A 20,751-nucleotide genomic window follows, 5' to 3' on the forward strand; every position below is an offset into this window, starting at 1 on the left:
CACACTTTCTTTTGAACAAAATATTTCACTTACAACCACATATATATCTAGAGAAATCCAGATCTGTACTTTCTGTTTCATTAGTATTCTTAGTGAATTCATCATTAGTATAAGAGTTTCAAAAATTGCTATTTAAGTTTAGAACAAACTATATTTTGGAAATTAGACACTAATTAAATATTAGTTTATAAATGAATCTAATTTTCCCTGCATTTTGAAATACAGCATTAAGGTTATCAGCTTACATGTGTACTTACAACAAATTTAAAAAAAGTCATATCCAATAATTGTTTGTATTAATGCCGCTTTAAATGCAACTTTAAAAGAAACGTTACACAAAAAATAAGCAAATAATAAAGATTCTTTGCTTTACCCTCTATACCTTGATTCAGTATGCCTGGCACCTTTATTCATGTGAAGGAAGTAAATTGTGAACTAATTATATGCTTAAGTTTTTGAATGTCTTCCAAGAACATACATCTTGGAAGAAAGTCCCCTTTGTCTTTAAAAAATATGTATGTAGTAAAAATATGAAAGCATAAATATATTCTGCCTGGTCAAGGGAAACTAAGGTTTAAGTTTCACCATCCTAGCTTATTAGAGCTTGAATGTGCCAAAGGCAACCCCTCATTTTTACAGGTAAAGAAACTAGGCTCAGATATTAGTCACACAAGATACATTTCTTCCGTGAATTCAAATGATCACTAAGTATGTTAGCAAAATAAAATAAAATTTAAAGAAGAAAAATAACTTTTAAATTGTATGGTATTACAGTGTTTCTTTCTGTTATTTACATTCTACTTGAAATAACTTTATATTTTTATTATACCATACTAAATGTTATCAAAATATTGTATCAAAACACAATATACTCTCTAGTATATATTATATTATATATCTAGTATACTATGAGGTATAGATATTATATATATATATATATATATATATATATATATATATATATATCCAGTAAATAGCATATCATATATCTATATATCATATATACGATCTGATATATATCTATATCTGTAGAGAAAGATGTAAACATAGTTGGAGTTAGTTGGAGGGTGATGAGAGATTGAACAGTATTGTTGTTTAATGTGTCTTATTGTTTTAAAACTGCTTATTTTAAAATCTGCTATGAAGAATCTACCAGAAAAGTAGAGGTTGAACATCAAGAGAAAGATGTTTCTTGAAAGTATGGAAATATACCTATATAATTGAAGCATATTAGGAGGATCTGGCCATGAACTGAAGGAATCCAAAAGGATAAGGTTGATTTGTATGCAAGTTTAGGGAATTGGCAGTTCCTATGGCAATCCTGGGTAGAGAAATCTAACTTGCAAAAGAAGGAACATAAGAACATAGCTGATGAAATGGAAGAAGGAAAAGTCAATGGAAAGAATAGCCTAATGAGATAAAACAAAAAAAGAAGTCGTAGCTATATAGTTGGCAAATATGCTCAAAAGGAAAGCATGATACAGGCAGGGAACACAATGGTGGATCCAGTTATTTGAATGGTGGAGTAATTACAGAAAATGACAGGGTTCTAGGTATGGGCTGAGAAGATGGTACCTATTTTGTGGTAAAATGTCTTTCTGGCAATCTAACATCCTGCAATAGTAGTAGTAATCCTCGCCTAAAATCTAATACATGCAATTTATTAATTTAAATTTTTTCATTACATATTGGTATTCAATGTACAATGACTTATGGATTTTAAGGTATTAAGAGCTAGTAAAAACAAAACAAAACAAAGCAGAAAGACTGTAGTATTTACTGAAACGTAAAACAAAACAAAACAAAAACACAGGAAACAGGAAAGACCTAATGAACTAAACACTCCAGTAGGACCTTTCCCAACGAGGAGCCAAATGCTGATCTGGTTGGTTACTGCAGAGAAAAGAGATCATCATTAAGAAGATTTTGATTTTTAGATCTAGAAGTAATTTGACTTCCTTAACAACAAATACAGGATTATTCTTGCCAAAATGCCTTCAAATATCATTTATATTTCCCTTTTAGAAACTAAATTTATTAAATGTATTAATTAAATTTATTAATATAATATCCAACATTTTTTTTTTTTTTAACAACACCAGTAGGCCTTGAGTTATCGAATTCTAACAGGACAAATTAAAAAATGAATGAAGCAAAACTTTAAAAGGACATTGGAAATGCTTAATTCTTTATTTCAAAAATCATAGTCTGAAACATCCTTTGAATGAGAGTTTTCTAAATGTACTTGAAATGTAATAAAATTTGAATCCTCAATTTTCATGCAATACATTAGGAACAATCTAATGTAAAGTAGAAAAATACACTCAAATTATACCAATATTATTCAATTTTCTCATATTTACAAATGTGGACAATACAAAGTATATATAAATTTTTCTAATACCTATAAACTAATGTTTCAGAAAGCCCTAGATTTGATTGATTACTGGCATCTATATTAATATACTCCCATATAATTGTTACAATGTGTTGGCATTACTAGTCAGTTGACTGGTATAAAGTTATAACATCATCATCTGTGCTTATTTTACTACCAAACAGCACCCTGACAACTGAAATAGAAAAATAATGCTGATATAGCATAGCTTGATTATGCTTGGACTATGCCATCCATGATAGAAAGATTAGACTTTGGTAGAAATTATTGATCAATTCATAGTTTATGTTATAAAAGAATACAAAACAGACTAAAGCTGTGGAAATTTTAATGAAGGAAACATTTCTTTGAATTGGGTGAATAAAATACTTTAGAAGCTTTATGTATACATACGCATATTCATTAAGTGACTATCTATCTATCTATCTATCTATCTATCTATCTATCTATCTATCTATCTACCTACCTACCTATCTACCTAATCTACTATGTTTCAGAATATAACAAGGACACATCAAGACAGCTAATCTGAGAATAAATGAGTCCTCAGTTGACCAGTGAGCTGAAGAAACTATTTTGTAATTCACATTTCCAACCAGTTATAGAAAATAATGTTTGCTTTAAAAAAAAAAAAATATTGTATGCTTTTAGGTAAAAAATAACTTACTTATCTATACCACAGACTCTGACTGGCACTTATAAAGGATTTAAAACCATCAAAACATTAATACAAACAGAATTAATTTAAGTATAAAATTAGAAAATTCATAATATCATATAATAGAGATATATATTTATATGATATATGAATATAAACAAGCAAATGTATAAATAGATGTAAAGGAAAATTGGATAGAAGAAATAAGAGCAAAGAGGTATGAGTTTCGTACCTAAACTGTCATGCCCTATAGCTCTCGGTTATAGAGAAATTTGACTCAGTGCTTCACAAGTGTCAAGAAATGAGGAAATCATAGAAAGTGGCTGGAATCAAGGTATCAACAAAATTAAAGCAGACTGGCTGTTAGGGAGCAGAGCGCCTGTCCTGGATAGGGACCCAAGAGCAGTTGCTTCCCTAGCTATTTTCCCTCAGGCAATGACCCTGACCACTGCAATAATAACTGCATCTAAGTTTTGGTAATTCAATTTATTCAACTATTTTTTTTGAAAAGTCACATGGAACAATCATTTCACACAAAAGCATAATTCACAAAGAATGTTGGGACAGTGGAGAGCAAGAGAGGAGACAAAAGGATGAGATCCCGTTTTCTGATTGTCTAGGATAATCGATCTTTTTGTTTTGTTTTGTTTGTTTTTAATCTAAAGGAATGGATTCTTATAATTATAGTCATTTTGTTTTGTGGTGGTGGTTTTTCTTTGTTTTGTTTTGTTTTGTCTTTAAACAGGTGATATTAAGACAAATCTTCCTAAAAAGTACATGAAAAACAGCTGGAAGATGTTGTCAGTTAAAATCAGAGCCTGTGCCTAGATAGTTAGCTGACACCACTCACGAAAATTGAGAACATTATCAAGGATACAGTCTGAAGATAAAGCCAACCTTTTTCAAGGCAGGTCGCCATAAAGTGCCTGAAGGCAGGCAGTTCTCCGAGTCTCCCTGCAGTTGCTTCACCTACTTTGGTTTCCATTCCATTCCATCAGTAGAGTCCTTCTTTCCTCTGTTTGCCCTATTTATAAGTTTCTGTTTCTCATCCAACAGCCAAACTCCAGGTTAGCTTTGATACTGATTTCTCATTTTATTACCTTCTTACCATATTTTTTTTCCTCTGTCCGGCTCTACTGAGAGAAACGTCTTGCCTTATCCTAGCTCATAACTGTTTGTTTCCATCTCCTGTATGGGTGCAATCCACTATGTGACTAGCAGTAGAAAAATGCCCTAATTCAAATAGCTGGAGCACTTATGTTCCTATAAAACAAAACAAAACAAAACAAAAACAAAAACACTTAATAAAATTTCAAATGAGCCATTTAAACTGAGCCAGTACATTCAACGGGGGGAAATAATGGCTTTACTTCAAAGTTATACTTTGAATTAATGAGTATAAAATTGAATTTGTATAATTCTCCTAAACACTAAATCGAGTTAATTTCCACTCCTAAAACTGTCATGTTGAAGAATGAACACAGATTAATATGCTATAAATAGGATTGACAAATACAGGCAACAGTGTTTTGCATATACACATTACAGTATAGTTGATTTTTCTAAATTCACATTCTGGTTCAAATTCCAGATAACTGCATCTAATCAAAACATATCTTTTGCACTCCTCCTCTTCATATTTTGAAAATCCCTCAATCTTTTCAATAGCTAATAGTAGGAACTCCTCATGATTATTTTGTTCCCTGGCTAAAGTCTATTGCTCCAAATATTTTTTGTCATTCTTCCATAACAATTTGTCTATCCTTGGTTCCATTACATGAAGATCATTTAATACACAAAGTGACAATGGAAGATGAAATTATAAAAAAAATAATAATAATAAGTCATTTTTATAAGATAGCCAGATAATTTATTGCATCTGTTAGGTGTACTTTCTGAAGACATTGAAGTGGTCATTAGGAATTTCAAACATTTGTATTTCTTCTAAAACAGATGTAGATAAAGGAGATGATTTGGGGTTGAAAAGGCCTCTAAGTAACTCTCATGTTACTTAAGTTATTTTTAAACATAAAGGTGATCTCCTCAAGATACCTTCATTAGCTGTGAAGTCTCTCCAGCCATCTTTAATTGAAAAAACAATTTTAAAATAATATTAATAAAATATGTTGTTTTTCATTTCTACTAATTGAAATGTTTTTTTGTTGTTTTTTGTTTGTTTGTTTTTTAATAAACTAACACAGAAATAACCATATTAGATCCATCAGATAATTTAATATTTGTAGTCAGGTAAATCAAAATCTATATTCTCTTCAAAGGTAACTACATGAACACATTAATGTTATTTTAGAAATTGAGTGATTTTTAGACATAAAGAATGTCATTATTTATGGACCATAGAGCCCTTTGGAGATTCAAAGATGAAAATCTTTTGTCTCAGCACTGTTGAGCACAATAAAAAGGACAATAATATTTTGATAATTCTATATTGTGTCTAAGGATGGTGTGAGTCAGCAAGCTGATCAAGGCATGCAGTTTAGGGTTTCTATTCTTTGAATTCGAATCAACAAATACTTAGCATGTACTCTCGACAATATAATCTCACATGTTTATTACATGACAGTTGTTCTCAAGCAAGCTAAGAGGATACGACTAACAGACTTAAGTAAGTCTTTATTATTAACGTAATTTCATTTTAAGAGTGCACACAAGGGAACATATAGATGTATCAAATTAATAAACCACAAAAAGTGAGCAATATTGGAGGAAACTGAGACCACTGGAGACTAAGATTCTCTGAAAAAGGTGATATAAAGGCTGAAAGGCTTTGGGATAAAGAAAAAGAAGTCTGAGGGCCCGCAGTTGGAGGATCAAATGCCCTTACCAAGTGGAAAAGAAACAGAACAGCAATAAAATAGCTTACACCCAATCACTATTGTAGACACATTGGAAGGGCTTTGAATGCTAGACGAAAGACAAACTATATTTTTAAGACTCAATGCACTCCCTAAAGTATCATGAGAAAAAAAGAAAGTGCTATTATAAAAACAATCCCTTAGATTAATCTGCATTGGAAAGAGAAAAGTTTGTAGTCAAGGAGACCAGTTATGAAGCTATTTTTGACAGAGGGCCACTGAAATTCATTAAAGTGTCAAAGTTGAATTAGACAAAAAAACTCATAGACTTTCTTCAATTAGGGGAAAGAGTGAAGTGTGTACTTGGTTGCTTTAAAGGATGATGCAGATGTGCGATAGATAGATAGATAGATAGATAGATAGATAGATAGATAGATAGATAGATAGATAGATAGATAGATAGATAGAGTTTAGAGTGTTAGACAATTTATCAAACAATAATAAGTAAATAATACCATGGGGAAGAACCTTCTTGTGAAAAATAGGCCATGGCTAGAATTCTAAATTATTAACTCACTTTTTTCTGCTTCTTTCAAATATTCTGTTTATAATGAACATGCCACCAGGTGCAAAATATCCTTTCACCTACAGACCACATGTAATACACTCAGGTTGTGTGCAATTAAAATAGAGGGCAACTGTACTTTCCCCTGTAAGATCAAAGTGTACTTCCCTCAGAAATAAGATATTCTAGCATTTGGCAACACTATTATTAAAGGCTGGTATTTTATAGTTTTCTGTCTCATACATTTTAAGGGCTCAGGGATAATGAACTATATTTTACATACTGAGCACTGGAAATTGTATCCTAATAAGATTCTGTTATTTCAAATGTCATCATCTTTTAGTGAGAACTGACATCAATGAATTTTATTAATGAATTTAAAGATGGAAATTGAAATGCTGAAAAAACATTAAGAAAATAAGCTATTTTGAGAAAATTGCCTTGTTGTAGAGTGGCTGCTTTGATTTGTTACCATGGGCTTTTTGTCAGTTCTGTAAGAATCGGAGCATCTTTTAGTCTTGCCCCTTTGATGAAAAAGAAAAATCCTTGAATTATAAACTTGAGGACTTAATAATTTCTCATTCCATTAAAATTCAGGTATTATTCATCAGCCGTACTGATTATGAAATAAGAATATAATTAAGTCTCTCTACTTCTAAAAGTTTCAGAAAGGTATAAATATTGAAAAAACAGTTAGTTACAGATTTACTTTTGTGGTTTTAAGTTGTGTTATTTTATGAGTGGTCTGAAAGTCTTCAACTGTGTTGTCCAATATGACGTTGGGCAATACATGTGCTGCCTAATAGGATCCTGGCTCACCACATTTGCTATTGAGCATCTGACATATAATGAGTGCAAATGAGGAATTCAAATTTTAATTTTATTTAATTTTAATTGATTTTAATAGTCACACAAGGCTAGTGACTACTGTATTGGACAACACATGAAATATAGAACAAATGGTCATAGCCATTATAACCAACTTGTTCTGCCTGGATTCTGAACTGGGCTCCATAATCACTCCGGGTACCTCCTAGAGAATAAGAGGAAGAGTCCAGTACCCTAAATTGAGCTAAATTTTTTCTGTTTTTAAATTTTTTTTTATTTTAAAATTAGCCTATCTTCTCCCTCAATTCACTCCCATTGTCTTGAGCTGTTTATGAAATCAATAATTATCCTGTAGGTTCCCTTCTTCAAACAGGACAAATCAAGCAAATAACTTGATCCCCATTGTTCAGAGCTAGAGTTCTTTAAGGCTTTTGCTCTTCCTGCAAAGCCACTTCTTTTGTAAGTCTGTCATCATTTACTTCTTGCAACTACTAATATAGTTTCCCAAGTGGCTTTCCTATCTCCACTTCTGCTGCTCCTCCCACTACCCTAGTCCGTCTTCAAAATTGGTGCTCTCTTGATATTTCCCAAATGCAACTCCAATGTCCCTTACTATTGTCAAATTCAGTAGGACTCCCTTTTGTTTCTTCTGGGGGAAAATGAAATAAAATACAAACTCCTCTGTACAGTTGCAGATGTAATTTTATGCTGTAGTTCTCTCATTTCGTGCCACTTTGCAATTTTATTCTATGTTCCTTGTGTATGTATCGTTGTCCTGTCACCGTGATTTTGCTACATACTGCATGTATTGCCTTCCTCTCCTATACAGCCTGGAATGATTCCCAAAGCCCCTTCTTCTTAACCCTTACCCCCATCCCCACTTTGGATCTCACACACACACACACACCACTACCACCACCACCATTTCATTCACACACACTCCTACTATGTTCAAGAAATACCTTCTCTAGAAAACATTGTTTTAGCCCTCCAGAATGACCTATGCACTCAACTCTCTACTTCCCAATCCTTATATCCAGAGTGCTATCACCACGCCCACCACATTGAATTGAAATTGTTTTGAAATGATTATATTTTCCCCAGGAGCCTGTGGGCAACCAGAAGACAGGAACTTAATCTTCCCTTTCTATGTTCTCAGTGTCTGAGACCACACACCTAGCTCCCCAAGAGTTTTTAAATGCATGGAAAAATGACAGAATCAGAACAGACTGACACTGAAGACTTAAGAGACAAACTAAAAATTAGAATAATCTGAAGATAAATAAAAGTCTGTATGAGTGTTTAAAGCTTCCCATTTGGAGGCTCTAAGAAAACATGATTCTGTTGATATATGTGTATGAGAATATATACATTTGCATAAATATATTTATACACATATGTTTATATTTCATTATTCCCAGTAAGTATATAAACATGATTTGAAGATAAAAATATAAATTAAAACATCTTCTAAGTAAAAGAGAGTTTTGAACTAAACCATTTATAAAATGACTGATAAAATATGCAGTGTTGTTACTATGATCTCCACTTGGTTATAAGGAAGTGAATATCCTTACATCTCTCATTTATGAAGGCATTCCCCTGGCCCTTTCTCCTTTTCCTTATTCACAGTAAGACAAAGAAATAGTTTGAATTATTTTACCAATAATTTTATACCATGTTTAGGCTATCACAAAGCTAGTGCCAGTGAACACTTTCTAAAGATCCCTGTAGTTTATTCACTAAAGCCTTTATCTCCAAATATATTAATAAACAAATGAAATTGAAATTCCCAAAATAGAAAATAATGTCTTTTATAACATAGTGTATCACTGAATGAGTCTTGCAGGAATTTTATAAGTGTAATCATTATCTATTGTATAAAATACAATATTTAATTTATTGTGCTCAAGGAATACACTGTAATTGCCTGAAGAGGCTATGTCACTAGACAGCAGTATTTCCAAACAGCTCAATTGTTGAATCAGGAAGACACCCAGGAAATTGCATTCGTTAAGGAATAGCAGCCAGGACACAGCTAAGTTGTACAGCACACTAGAAATCTCAGTAGCTAAGATACCAGGATATGAACGATTTGCAAAAGGAAGAATTCAGAATTTGGAGAGCATTGTTGTCTCTCTTGAAGTTTCAGTGAGACAGATACCTCCGGCAGTGAATTACATCTTTTCCTTACAAATAGAGTTTCATTTAAAACCATGTATCTTAAATTACTTTAATTTCTGGATGAGCACGGAGCCTGCAGCATACTGATATTTCTCTATTCAATTTGGGATAGAGATAATTCCCAAGTAATTACATTAATGTAAGGAAGGCACAAGATAACCAAGAATCACAGGTAAAACCAAAGTTACTTATGTTTACATTTGAAATAAACACACAGATTGAAACCATTATGGAAACACATTGCAAAGAACTGAAAATTTGTTCCATCCCACTTTACAATTTAATTCCAATTGGGAAAAATAGTTCAGTCTCTCACTTTTTGTGAGATTAATACAAGAATTAGTGACTCATATTAGCATGAAAATTATTTAACATAGAACTTTAAAAAAAATGAATTGCTCTAAAATAAGTTATTCATGCACAATAAATGTCCCACCATCAAAAATTTTAAAACCAATCATCAAATAATTGTCCATAGAAAATAGACTCTCTGCAAAACAGCTAACCAAAGAGATCATCAATGTCATAAATGCATACATGAAATTTTTGTAACAAGACTGACATAAACAAACTGGACAAAATGGAAAGATCTATTTTTCCTCATTATTAAAATGACCTGGAATTAATCTATTAAAATGCTATTGAAAATATCATTAGAATAAATAAATTTATCAAAATTATAAAGTGGTAAGCTAAATTTAAATAATAATATTAACTTTTTCATGAATTTAAGATTATAATAAAGTTCCAAATATTGAGATGTTATAGTTTTTAAAAGGTTACTGTATATACATATACATTAGCACTTACTGTTATTTCCTTGCAGCAAAAATCTGTATCCACCATAAGAGCCTGAAGTTACTGCCTGTTAAAAAGTCACAAAACATAAATATGTTAATTTAAGATACAATAATGTCTAACTTGCAATAGCTAATACGATTATCAGGAATTCTGTTTGATTTATCAAATCTTTCTTAATCCATCAAACACATCTGAAAATAATAACAGGGAAAAGAACTAATTATATTAGAGAGACATTACATCTGAACGGTTAGAAATTATATGATGGCAATACACAGGTCAAGTGCAATATATCACTCAATATTTGATCAATTTACTAATGAAATGAGTAAAACTAATCATCTATCATATGCTTGATGTTGAGTACTATCTGAATCTTTAACCTGAAACGGAGAAATTAAGTAATTATCTAAATCACTCAGGCCAAAAGACCAATTTACAAGAATTACCCAGCTCACTGGGGCAAATATTATTGGAGGAGTTTCTTTTTTGAAATAGTTCTTAAATGCTAATTTTACTTTTCATGATTGGATATTATCAGACACACCAAGAAACATAACAGAATCAGACAGCATCACAAATAAAAATATCTGAAAATATTAAAGTATTTTTCAATCTTAAAAGGGACATTTTTATTTTTCTGAAAATAATTAAAAATATACTCTGATTATATGGAAACTTGATTTGGACTTAAGTATCATTTCATCATAATAATACATGTTTGTTTTATCTGTTAATCCATTTTAATTTATTTTATTTTTCCAGCCATTATTAAGAGGACAAGGCAACTTTCAAAGGCTTTTCCCAGAAATATTCTCAATAATAGTTTTATAAGCTATACCTTGCCAAAATATTTTCTACTTTATACAGTAGAAGAGGTAATATTTAATTCAAAATTGGAAACATGCTATTTTGTTTCACAAGATTTTTTTTTTTTATCAAGTAATCAGAATCTGCTTACATAGTGTAAACTGAAATATCTCTATTACGCTAAGATTTAAAAAAAAAAAATCACACCAGTTGGATTTGGAGAAAATAATTTTTAAAAGAAAAGCAAATGTATTAAATTTTCTACAATATATCTAAGAAATAGTCTTCCATTTTACGGGGTACGGAGAAGGAAAGATTTTAAGGTAATAAGAGTTATTTCCTCAAGAAAGATACCAAGATAAATAGTAAATTATGTACTATCAAACCTCTTATTCAAAAAGCTATTTAATAGTAGTTAATTTGAGGTTAAACTTGGAGAATTTGAATAAAAATATTAACAATCCATGACCTCCTGCTCTTTAATGATTTTGCTCAGAAGTGTTAACATTTTGACATTATGTCCTATAAACCCCACATCCTGTTTCACTAATGTAGGACAAATCTTTAAAAAGTATTGATATAAATTATTTTTTTAATTTTGAAATTAATTGTGTACCTTATAATACATACAAAGTATAATTTTATTTTGTTAGAATAAATCTATATATACAATATCAAGTCAAAATATCTTTATGATTAAACAATATGTTTTTTTTCTACAAAAATAATGTTCTAGCCATAAACATTATTTTGATATATAATTTTTCTTTGGGGGCAACAATAGAGACATCATTTGAGATAATTCTTAGTTTCCTTGTTTCACTATGTAGTTACATGTTTACCCTTTGGTAGTTTGTTTTTTTTTTGTTTTGTTTTGTTTTGTTTTTTAATTGCCCTACTCAATAGAAATATGCTAGTGCCACTACATAGTTTTCTCCCGTTGAGATGACAGAGGGTATTAAATCCTGCTAAAGGTATATTTGGAGAGTAGAAACTACTATTAAATGGGAGGAAAAGAACAGTTCCTGATTTTAGATTTAGATTGCACTTAAGGAGCTGAAGAAAGATTAATCATGAGATAAAATGCCCACAGTGAATTGCTTCCACACCCCAACTTCTATTTTTCAGTATGATTGCTTCCCTCTTGTCAAATGCCTTACCTGGTTATACTCTACCTGACAACATTATGGGTTCTACCATTGTTAAGAAACTGGTGTTGTAGACTTTTTTCTTTAAATGAAATATGATTTGGAAATTGCTGCCCTGAAAGTTGAAATGGGGCCCCAAGAGCCCTTTCTGCTCTGTGTCCCTCCCCACCTGAAGCTCAGAAACCATTGCTGTGAAACCTTTAGGTTTTCAGGGAGCAAAGTCTAAAATCCATGTTTCCATTTCCATATTCTTTCCTTTCATTCCAAAAACAGTGTGGCAAGAAAAATGGGAAGATATATGGCTTCTGGGAAAGAAAAGGGAAATGAAAGATAAGGAAAAATGTACAGGATTTGACTAAGAATAAAGGGAATAGAGAAAAAAAACTGTTTCAGGTAAGTTTGCAACATATGTGCCAAAGGTTTAGGAAACTGGTTGGAAAATGTAGCCCTGAAACAAAGCTACTTAAAAGAAAAGACAATGTGACACATAAATGAAACTTTACAGACAATGTGAACGTCTTCATTCTCCCAGATGCTATATCTACTATATATAAAATTTAAATCTCTGAATTTTCTGATATTTCAGGTGATTTATATGATGCATGTGATTCAACGTGAGGAAGATTTTAATATGGCTATTTTCCAAAGACAAAAATATAAAATACAAGCTCATTTCTAAGCAACCAAGGACATCTGGTCACCCTTATATTATGCTAATTGCCGTACAATCCTGCCTTATCTTAAACTACAGAAGTTGATACAGTTAGCAATTGATTCATAAAGTAGAATTCGGTTCCTTAAAATGTGACTGTAGTCCCAGACGGTCATTATTCTTTTGGTGTGTTCTTGATTGTTAAACCAACTAACATCTAATTACATTGGAAAGAAAAAAAGAGAAAGAGAAGAGAAAGAGAGAGAGAGAGAGAGAGAGAGAGAGAGAGAGAGAGAGAGAGAGAGGAAAAATAACCCTCATGTTCAAGTAGCTGTTCTAGGAATCACACCCGAAAGCCTGGAGTGTGTGCACGAGGATTTTGGCTTACTCTGATGTTAATTCTCTCCTTTAGAATGTTTGGAAGCTTAGCACCAGACGCTGGTCTCCAGCTTGCCAAAAGACATGCTGGTTTCTTGGTATGGTTTTCTAGCTCTTTTGCTATTAGTGCATAATTTGACAGTATGCTACTACAGTAACAGAATTCATTAAGGGCTTTCAGTTTTGTTCTGCCAATGAGGATTTTTGGCTGCATGCAGTGCTAGCCTCTGAAGATTGATCCATAATATTTGTCTTATAAAGCCTTGTCATCTCATAGCATGACTGATGTTACAAAATAATCCATAATGAGGAAGGTTCTCTCAGCATGAGCTACTTCCTAAGGGTAAGTTAGGCTCTACTGGAAACCACATTAACTACTTTATCATCAAATTTGGGTGCTTAAAATAGATTGCATGAAAGTGGAAACATTATGCAGTTCCATCTTGCACCATTGGTGTTATGGAATGGATTAGGAATATAATCCTTAGTGTTCATTCTCTACAATATTCCATTATAGACAAAAAAAAAAAAGTCTTCCATATTCTGACAGTTTTCCTTGTACAGTCATTGTCAGAGGCCAGGTTTACTGGAAATAACTTTGTGGTTGATATAGTAAAAAAAAAAAAAAAGTCTTAATGTCTTAATATTTTTCCATACGATTTCAGTAAAAAAGTTTAACATACCTTGTTATGTTCAGCTATATTTTTCATCCCAGATCATTACATTTGACCACTTGTTCTGCTTTAAACGATTAGATTAATTCTGAATCCTTTTGTGAGGTGTGTGATAGTAACAGTTTAATAATCCTTTGAAATCTATTTTGGCTAATGAGACCAAAGGCATTGGGTCAATCTCCTTCAGGATTGGTGGTTCCAGAATAAAGAACTAAACCACCCTTACATTTCTCCTCATATTATATTTGTGTAAGTGGTACTAGTGAGAGATTGAGAATAGGGCAAGCCCAGTAAGTATCCTGAAAATAAATCAAATCATATTAGACGAGAAAAGGAAATAAGTATAATCATAGTCAGGACAGTGATTCTCAATCAGGGGCAGTTTTGCCTGACAGAGGACATTTGGCAATGTCTGGTCGCATTTGTATTGTCACAACTGGGGGTGTGCTACTATGATCAAGTGAACAGAGGTCAGAGACACTGCCAAATATCCTACAATATATACAAAACAGCCCTTCCCTCCTGCATATATACACACACAAAAATTATCTGGTCCAAAATGTCAGTAATGCTGTGGCTCAGCAACCTTGGTTTAGGGGAAGACAGGCAGAGTAAAAATCTCATTTATCTATAGTTCAATTAATCTGGTAAATAGGGCAAAGATGATGAAGTAAATTTATAAGGACAACTGGCTCTAAGGAGGTCATGGTACTCAGGATCTCAGGAGAGGTAAACCCAATGCCTCCTTCAGTAGATGTGAAAAAAGGGAGCTCAAACACTACCATCATGTTTTACATGGCAGTGTCTGAGTGGCTCTGACAAAGAGCAAGCCACAAATACAGGTGATACCAGATGACAAGCCTAGGTGACACCTGAGAAAGGTAGAGAATCCATAGTTCCATGTTTTCTTTTTGTCTAGTTACTTCTCACCATTTTTCCCCTTCAATTTACTATTTTTTCATCTTATACTGCCTTTTATAATCTTTGTTAATATTTTTATACACTACTCCATTAATGTACCATCCTTTTCTGGACTTCTTTGTTTGAATTTTTATAAATCTACACACACACACACACACACACACACAAATATATATATATATATATATATATATATATATATATATATATATGTATATATATATAATTTAATCACATATAATGTAATCATATATTGCAATAGTTTTTAACCCTTTATATATATATATATATATATATATAATGTATTTTTCCCCCATTTGGTTGGTTCTTTCTCCTAAAGCAAAAGGACTGAAATTTGATCTTATCATTGCTTAGATATAAAAGTTGAAATCTCAGAGAATAAGGACTCCTGCTAAAAATTATATATGTAAAGTGATAATGTTTCACGAAGAATTTGTAGTATTCATTGCTTAGTTAACATAATTCATGTCTTTCTCCTTTCCTTCACCCTTCCACTCTTTTTCTTTCTTCACACCTTCTTTCCTAATCCCTACCACATTTATTGATTGCCTACCCTGTGCTACATTGCTAAAATACAAAAATAAACAAGGTATGCTCCATATCCAACAGATATAAATAGCAGGCATGAACAGACTATAGTTCATCAACTGAGATAATATATTAATCAAATCTGTCAAATGTGCTTAAAAACGGATTTCTTTCTAGTAAGAATTTATTTATGAATGATAAATGCCATTGTGTTTTATCTTGTTATGTTTTTTGATTACTTTGGTTTGTACAATATTAATTCCCAGGTAATGTATTTCAACCACACGTGAACATTGGGAAATTGTAATTCGTGTTTGAGGAAAATTCTGGACTTATAAATTAAGAGTTTTACATTATAGGCCATTTACAAATTATATCAAAAAAGCATGATAAAATGATACTTGTGACAAGCATCTTGTAATTTGAGTAAAAGCGAGATCAACTGAGAGTGAATGTCTTCATTCTGGAGGAAGTGGGTACAGATCTAGGTGAGATGCCCAGCACTCATCTCTTTTATGTAAAGACACAGGGCAAGTCTCCAGCCATGGAGAAGAACAAAAACATCAAGAAAATGCAACGGAGTATTTTATTTTTAATTTTATGTTAAATAAATACTACTTCTACTCTTAGACTGCTTTACCCAAAGACATAATATCTTATTTTGAAATTAGAAAAAAAAAATATTTCAAATAAAAGGTTTAATATCTTCTAGTGCACATGAACATAATCAACAATGACTCTCATTACTTTAAATTTTGTTCTAATAACTACACAATATTTCCCCCATATAGAGTTAAGTATCTATGTATTTCTTCTGCTTTTCCATTAAGTTACAATTTAAATAGTTAATTAAGCATTTTAACGATAATATGCTACAAAATGAATCCCAAAAATGGTATAAAGTTTTACTGACTCATTGGAATCAATATGAATAATTATAATCTGCCATTAAAATCATTTGTAACTGCTATAAAATAATATGGTAACTTTATTAAATTAATATAATTTTAGTAAATTTTTTAATGTTTCCTTTCATTTACCTTTATGGATATTGGAAAGGGAAATTATATCGATTTAACAATATTTAAAAAAGTTTGAGAATGTGTATCTAATATTGATCATTCAAATTTAGAATAAAACTATACTATAATGGAAAGCAATAGAATTTTGAAAAGTATATTCCATAGTAGTATAGAAGGCACTTTTATGAAACAAATATAAAGGCTAGTCATCTAAAAATACTAAGAAATGGGGAACTTCATATTGACTTGCAGTGCATTTTAAAATAAGATTATTTTATATTTAGAGACATCAATATAGTTTTTAAAGTATTAAAGATTTACAATAACAGTGGTTTGAGAGTTCCAGACAAGATGGCAGAGTAGGAAAATGCTGTGCTTACTTCCTCTCTCAACCACATCAAAATTACAAGTAAACTACAAAACAACCATCATTGGGAATCACCTGAAGTCTACCTGAACCAAAGCCCTACAACTACAGACATACACAAGAAGCCACCTTGAGACTTGTAGGAGGGACAGAGACACGGAACAGGCTGGTCCCACACCTGCATGTGCCCATTAAAAATAGGGAGGGGTATCTTGGCTGCAGATGTCCCCCCTGGAGGAGTGAGCATTCCCAGCACCACATCAAGCTCCACAGCCCAAGTTTCCAGTGCCAGGGAGAGAAGTCCCTGTATTTTCTGGCTGTGAAAACCAGTGGAGATTGTGGCTGAGTGAGACAAAGGGTGGCTGGAGTCCCAGGTGTTCCTTTTACAGGGCCCACGACAACTTACACACCAATAGAATCACTGGCTCTGAGCTCCAGTGCTGGGGCGACAGCTGGAAAGGCGACAGGGACAGTGAGGGGGGACTGATTTATCTGGCTTCAGATGAAGGCTGGAGAAGCAGCTTTCTCCTGAATGGAGGAGCTAGAGGAAGCTATTGTTTCTTTGTTGAGCCCTCCCGCTTCCTAGTGTGCGGACACAGGCAGAAGACATATCTGAATCACATCAGCTGGATGACACCATTCATTTACCACACCTGAATGATTCTGAGAGTCCAAGTCACACAACTTTTGGGTATACTCAAGCCTCTTCCAGTGCTTTTTTTTTTTTTTTTTTAATTCAAACCGCCCAACTTGGCTTATGCTGCAGACTTTCCTAGAGTCTCTCAAAGGTTCACAGAACCCAGACAAGCAGCATCTGGCTTAAGCATGTCCCATACCTCTGGATGAGGTACCTGAAGCCTGGCACAAGTGCCAGTCTACCTTGGTTTGTGGATTGGACTCTTTAGGCACGTCCAAGCAGCAAGTGGGTGGTGGCCATCCATAGATTGTTTTGTAGCTCCTGTTGGGTGACCACAGGTGGGGCACAAGCTGCAGCTGAACTTGGCCTGCAGCAGGTCTCCTCCCAGGGGGCACTGGGGCTGTTGTGCCCACTGGCCAGCTTGAAAACCAGCTGGAATATCATGCAGTGCCTCCAAAGACAACATACCCAAGGGGCAGAATGGGCAGGCACCAGAGCCCTGCTGAGGCAGATATTATTCTGTAGGGTCAGCCCCTGCACAACAATTTCTCCACTATAGTCATGGCTAGTCCTCATAACCAATGAGCCTGAGGGTCAATGCCTCTCCTGAACATGCAAACAGCAACCAAGGCTTAACTACAAGAGGGCACACACAACCCACACAAGTGACACACCTGGAGTATGCAGCTCAGATGACGAGGAAAACTGTGCCATGTGCCCCACAGCACACCTACTACATAAAGCCATTCTAGTAAGACCAGTAGACATAGCAGACCTACCTAATTTGTAAAAAAAAACAAAAACAAAAAAACATAGGGAGGCAGCCTAAAGGGGGAGACAAAGAAACATATTCCAAATCAAAGAACAGAGCAAAGCTCCAGAAAAAGAACTAAATAAAATGGAGAATGGAGACAAGAAATCAACCAGACACAGACTTCCAAACACTGGTTATAAGGGTGCTCATTGATATCAGGGAGAACTTCAACGAAGAGATAGGAAACATAAAAATGGAGATTGAAAACATAAAAATAACCAGTCAGAAATAAAGAATACAATAATGGAAATGAAGAATGCATTATAGGGAATCAAAAGTATATTAGATGAAGCAGAGGATTGAATCAGAAATTTGTTTGAAGATGAGGTAGCAGAAAACACCCAATCAGAACAGCAAAGAGAACAACAACAAAACAAAAAAATGAAAAAAAAATGAGGAGAGTTTAAGGGGCCTCTGGGACAACATCAAGCATACCAACGTTTGCATTATAAGGGTATCAGAAGAAGAGGAGAGTGACCAAGGAATTGAAAACTTATTTGAAGAAACAATGTTGGAAAACTTCTCTAACCTGGCAAGGGAAATAGGTATAAAAGTCCAGGAAATACAGAGAGTCCCAAATGAGATGAACCCAAAGAGGCCAAAACCAAGATACATCATAATTAAAATGCTAGAGGTTAAAGACAAAGAAAGAATCCGAAAAGCAGCAAGAGAAAAGTAGTTAGTTACCAGTAAGGGAGCTCCCATGATCCTATCAGCTGATTTCTTAACAGAAACTTTACAGGTCAGAAGGGATTGGAGGCAAATAGTCAAAGTGATGAAAAGCAAGGACTTACAATCAAGATTACTTTACCCAGCAAAGCTATAATTTATAATCAAAGGAAAGATAAAGAGCTTCCCAGACAAGAAAAAGCTAAAGCAGCCCATCACCAACAAACCAGTATTATAAGGAATCTTAGAGAAACTTCTTTAAGACAGAAAAAAATATATACAAGGCCTGACAATTAAGTATGCGAACTCATCCTAGAAAAAATGCTACATACCTCGTTGCTGAATATCACTGCAGTCACCTTCAAAGTATACTCCTTGGGAAGCTATGTACCAATGCCAGCACCTAGCCCATCCTTCAAAGCAATTTTGGAACTCTTTTTTCTGGAATGGCCATCAGACCTGTCATCATATTACCCTTGATGTTCTGAATGTCACCAAAATGTCTTCCTTTCAGAATTTCCTTTATTTCCAGGTAAAGAAAGAAGTGACTGTGGACCACATCAGGTGAGTAGGGAGGGTGTTCCAATACAGTTACTTATTTACTGGCTAAAAACTATCTCACAGACAGTGCCATGTGAGCTCGTGCATTGTCAGAATGCAAGAGCCATGAATTGTTGGCGAAAAGTCCAGGTCATCTACCTTTTTCATACAGTCTTCTCAGCACTTCCAAATAGTAAACCTGATTAACTGTTTGTCCAGTTGGTGCAAATTCATAATGAATAATCCCTCTGATAACAAAATAATACTAGCAACATCAATGCAACAAGTTCATGAACTTAATTGTCAGAACTCATTGAGTGTGCGTGTGTGTGCATGCTATATATAATATATAGTATGCATTTTTAATATATACACTATATATAATATATATAATAAAATGGCAACAAGTTTACATCTACCAACAATTACTTTAAATGTGAATAGATTAAATGCTCCAATCAAAAAATAGGAGGCTGAATGGATAAGAAAACAAGACCTGATATATGTTACCTACAAGAGACTCACTTCAGATTGAAAAATATACACAGACTGAAAGTAAAAGGATGGAAAAAGATACTTCATGAAAATGGAAACAAACAGCTGGCATAAAAGCAATATTTATACCAGACAAAATAGACTTTAAAGCAAAGGCTACAACAAGAGACAAAGGACCTAGTAATCCTACTTTTGGGTATTTATATGAAGAAACTCCAAACACTGTTTTGAGGGGACATGGTCAACCATATGTTCCTTGCAGAATTATTTACAATAGCCAAGACAGGAACGCAACCTATGTGTCCTTGAATAAATGAATGCAGAAGAGGTGGTACATATATAAAATGGAATATTACAAAGTGATAAAAAAGAATAAAATTTTGCCATCTGTAACAATATGGATGGACATAGAGGGTATTTTGCTGAGTGGAGTAAATTAGACAGAGAAAGACAAATATCATATGATTTTTGCTTATAAATGCAATCTAAAGATCAAAATAAGCAAATAAATGAAACACAAACTAAAATAAATAAATGAATAAATAAATAAAGAGTTGTTCATAGTCTTATGACATCAAAATAGTCACAGTCATATCTACATAAGGGAATATAACAAGATGAAATATCAAGTAGCATATTTATTTAAAATGTAAATGTGTTAATTAATGTAAAATACCATCTTATAAGATATATTTGCTCTCTGTTAGTATTAAAAAAAAAAGAACAATCTCTTAGTCTTTTATATGAAAATATCTAAAAGTTCAATACCTGTTAACGATGCTATATTATTAATGAGATACCTTTAGAAAGTTTAGAACCAAAACAAAT

The 20,751-nt window shown here is 33.1% G+C and overlaps 1 protein-coding gene across 13 annotated transcripts in view; it reads right to left on the bottom strand.

Annotated features, from left to right (window-relative positions):
- TENM3 (teneurin transmembrane protein 3) overlaps positions 1–20,751 on the bottom strand; it is a 2,352,866-nt gene that overhangs the window by 1,709,342 nt on the left and 622,773 nt on the right. For all 13 annotated transcript variants that reach the window (XM_074329882.1, XM_074329881.1, XM_074329880.1 and 10 more), the window contains exon 3: positions 10,257–10,311. The gene's annotated coding sequence lies outside the window, so the exon portion shown is untranslated. The remainder of the gene's footprint in view (positions 1–10,256; positions 10,312–20,751) is intronic.

Source organism: Rhinolophus sinicus, linkage group LG04, assembly GCF_036562045.2.
Source record: "Rhinolophus sinicus isolate RSC01 linkage group LG04, ASM3656204v1, whole genome shotgun sequence".
Taxonomy (NCBI): domain Eukaryota; kingdom Metazoa; phylum Chordata; class Mammalia; order Chiroptera; family Rhinolophidae; genus Rhinolophus; species Rhinolophus sinicus.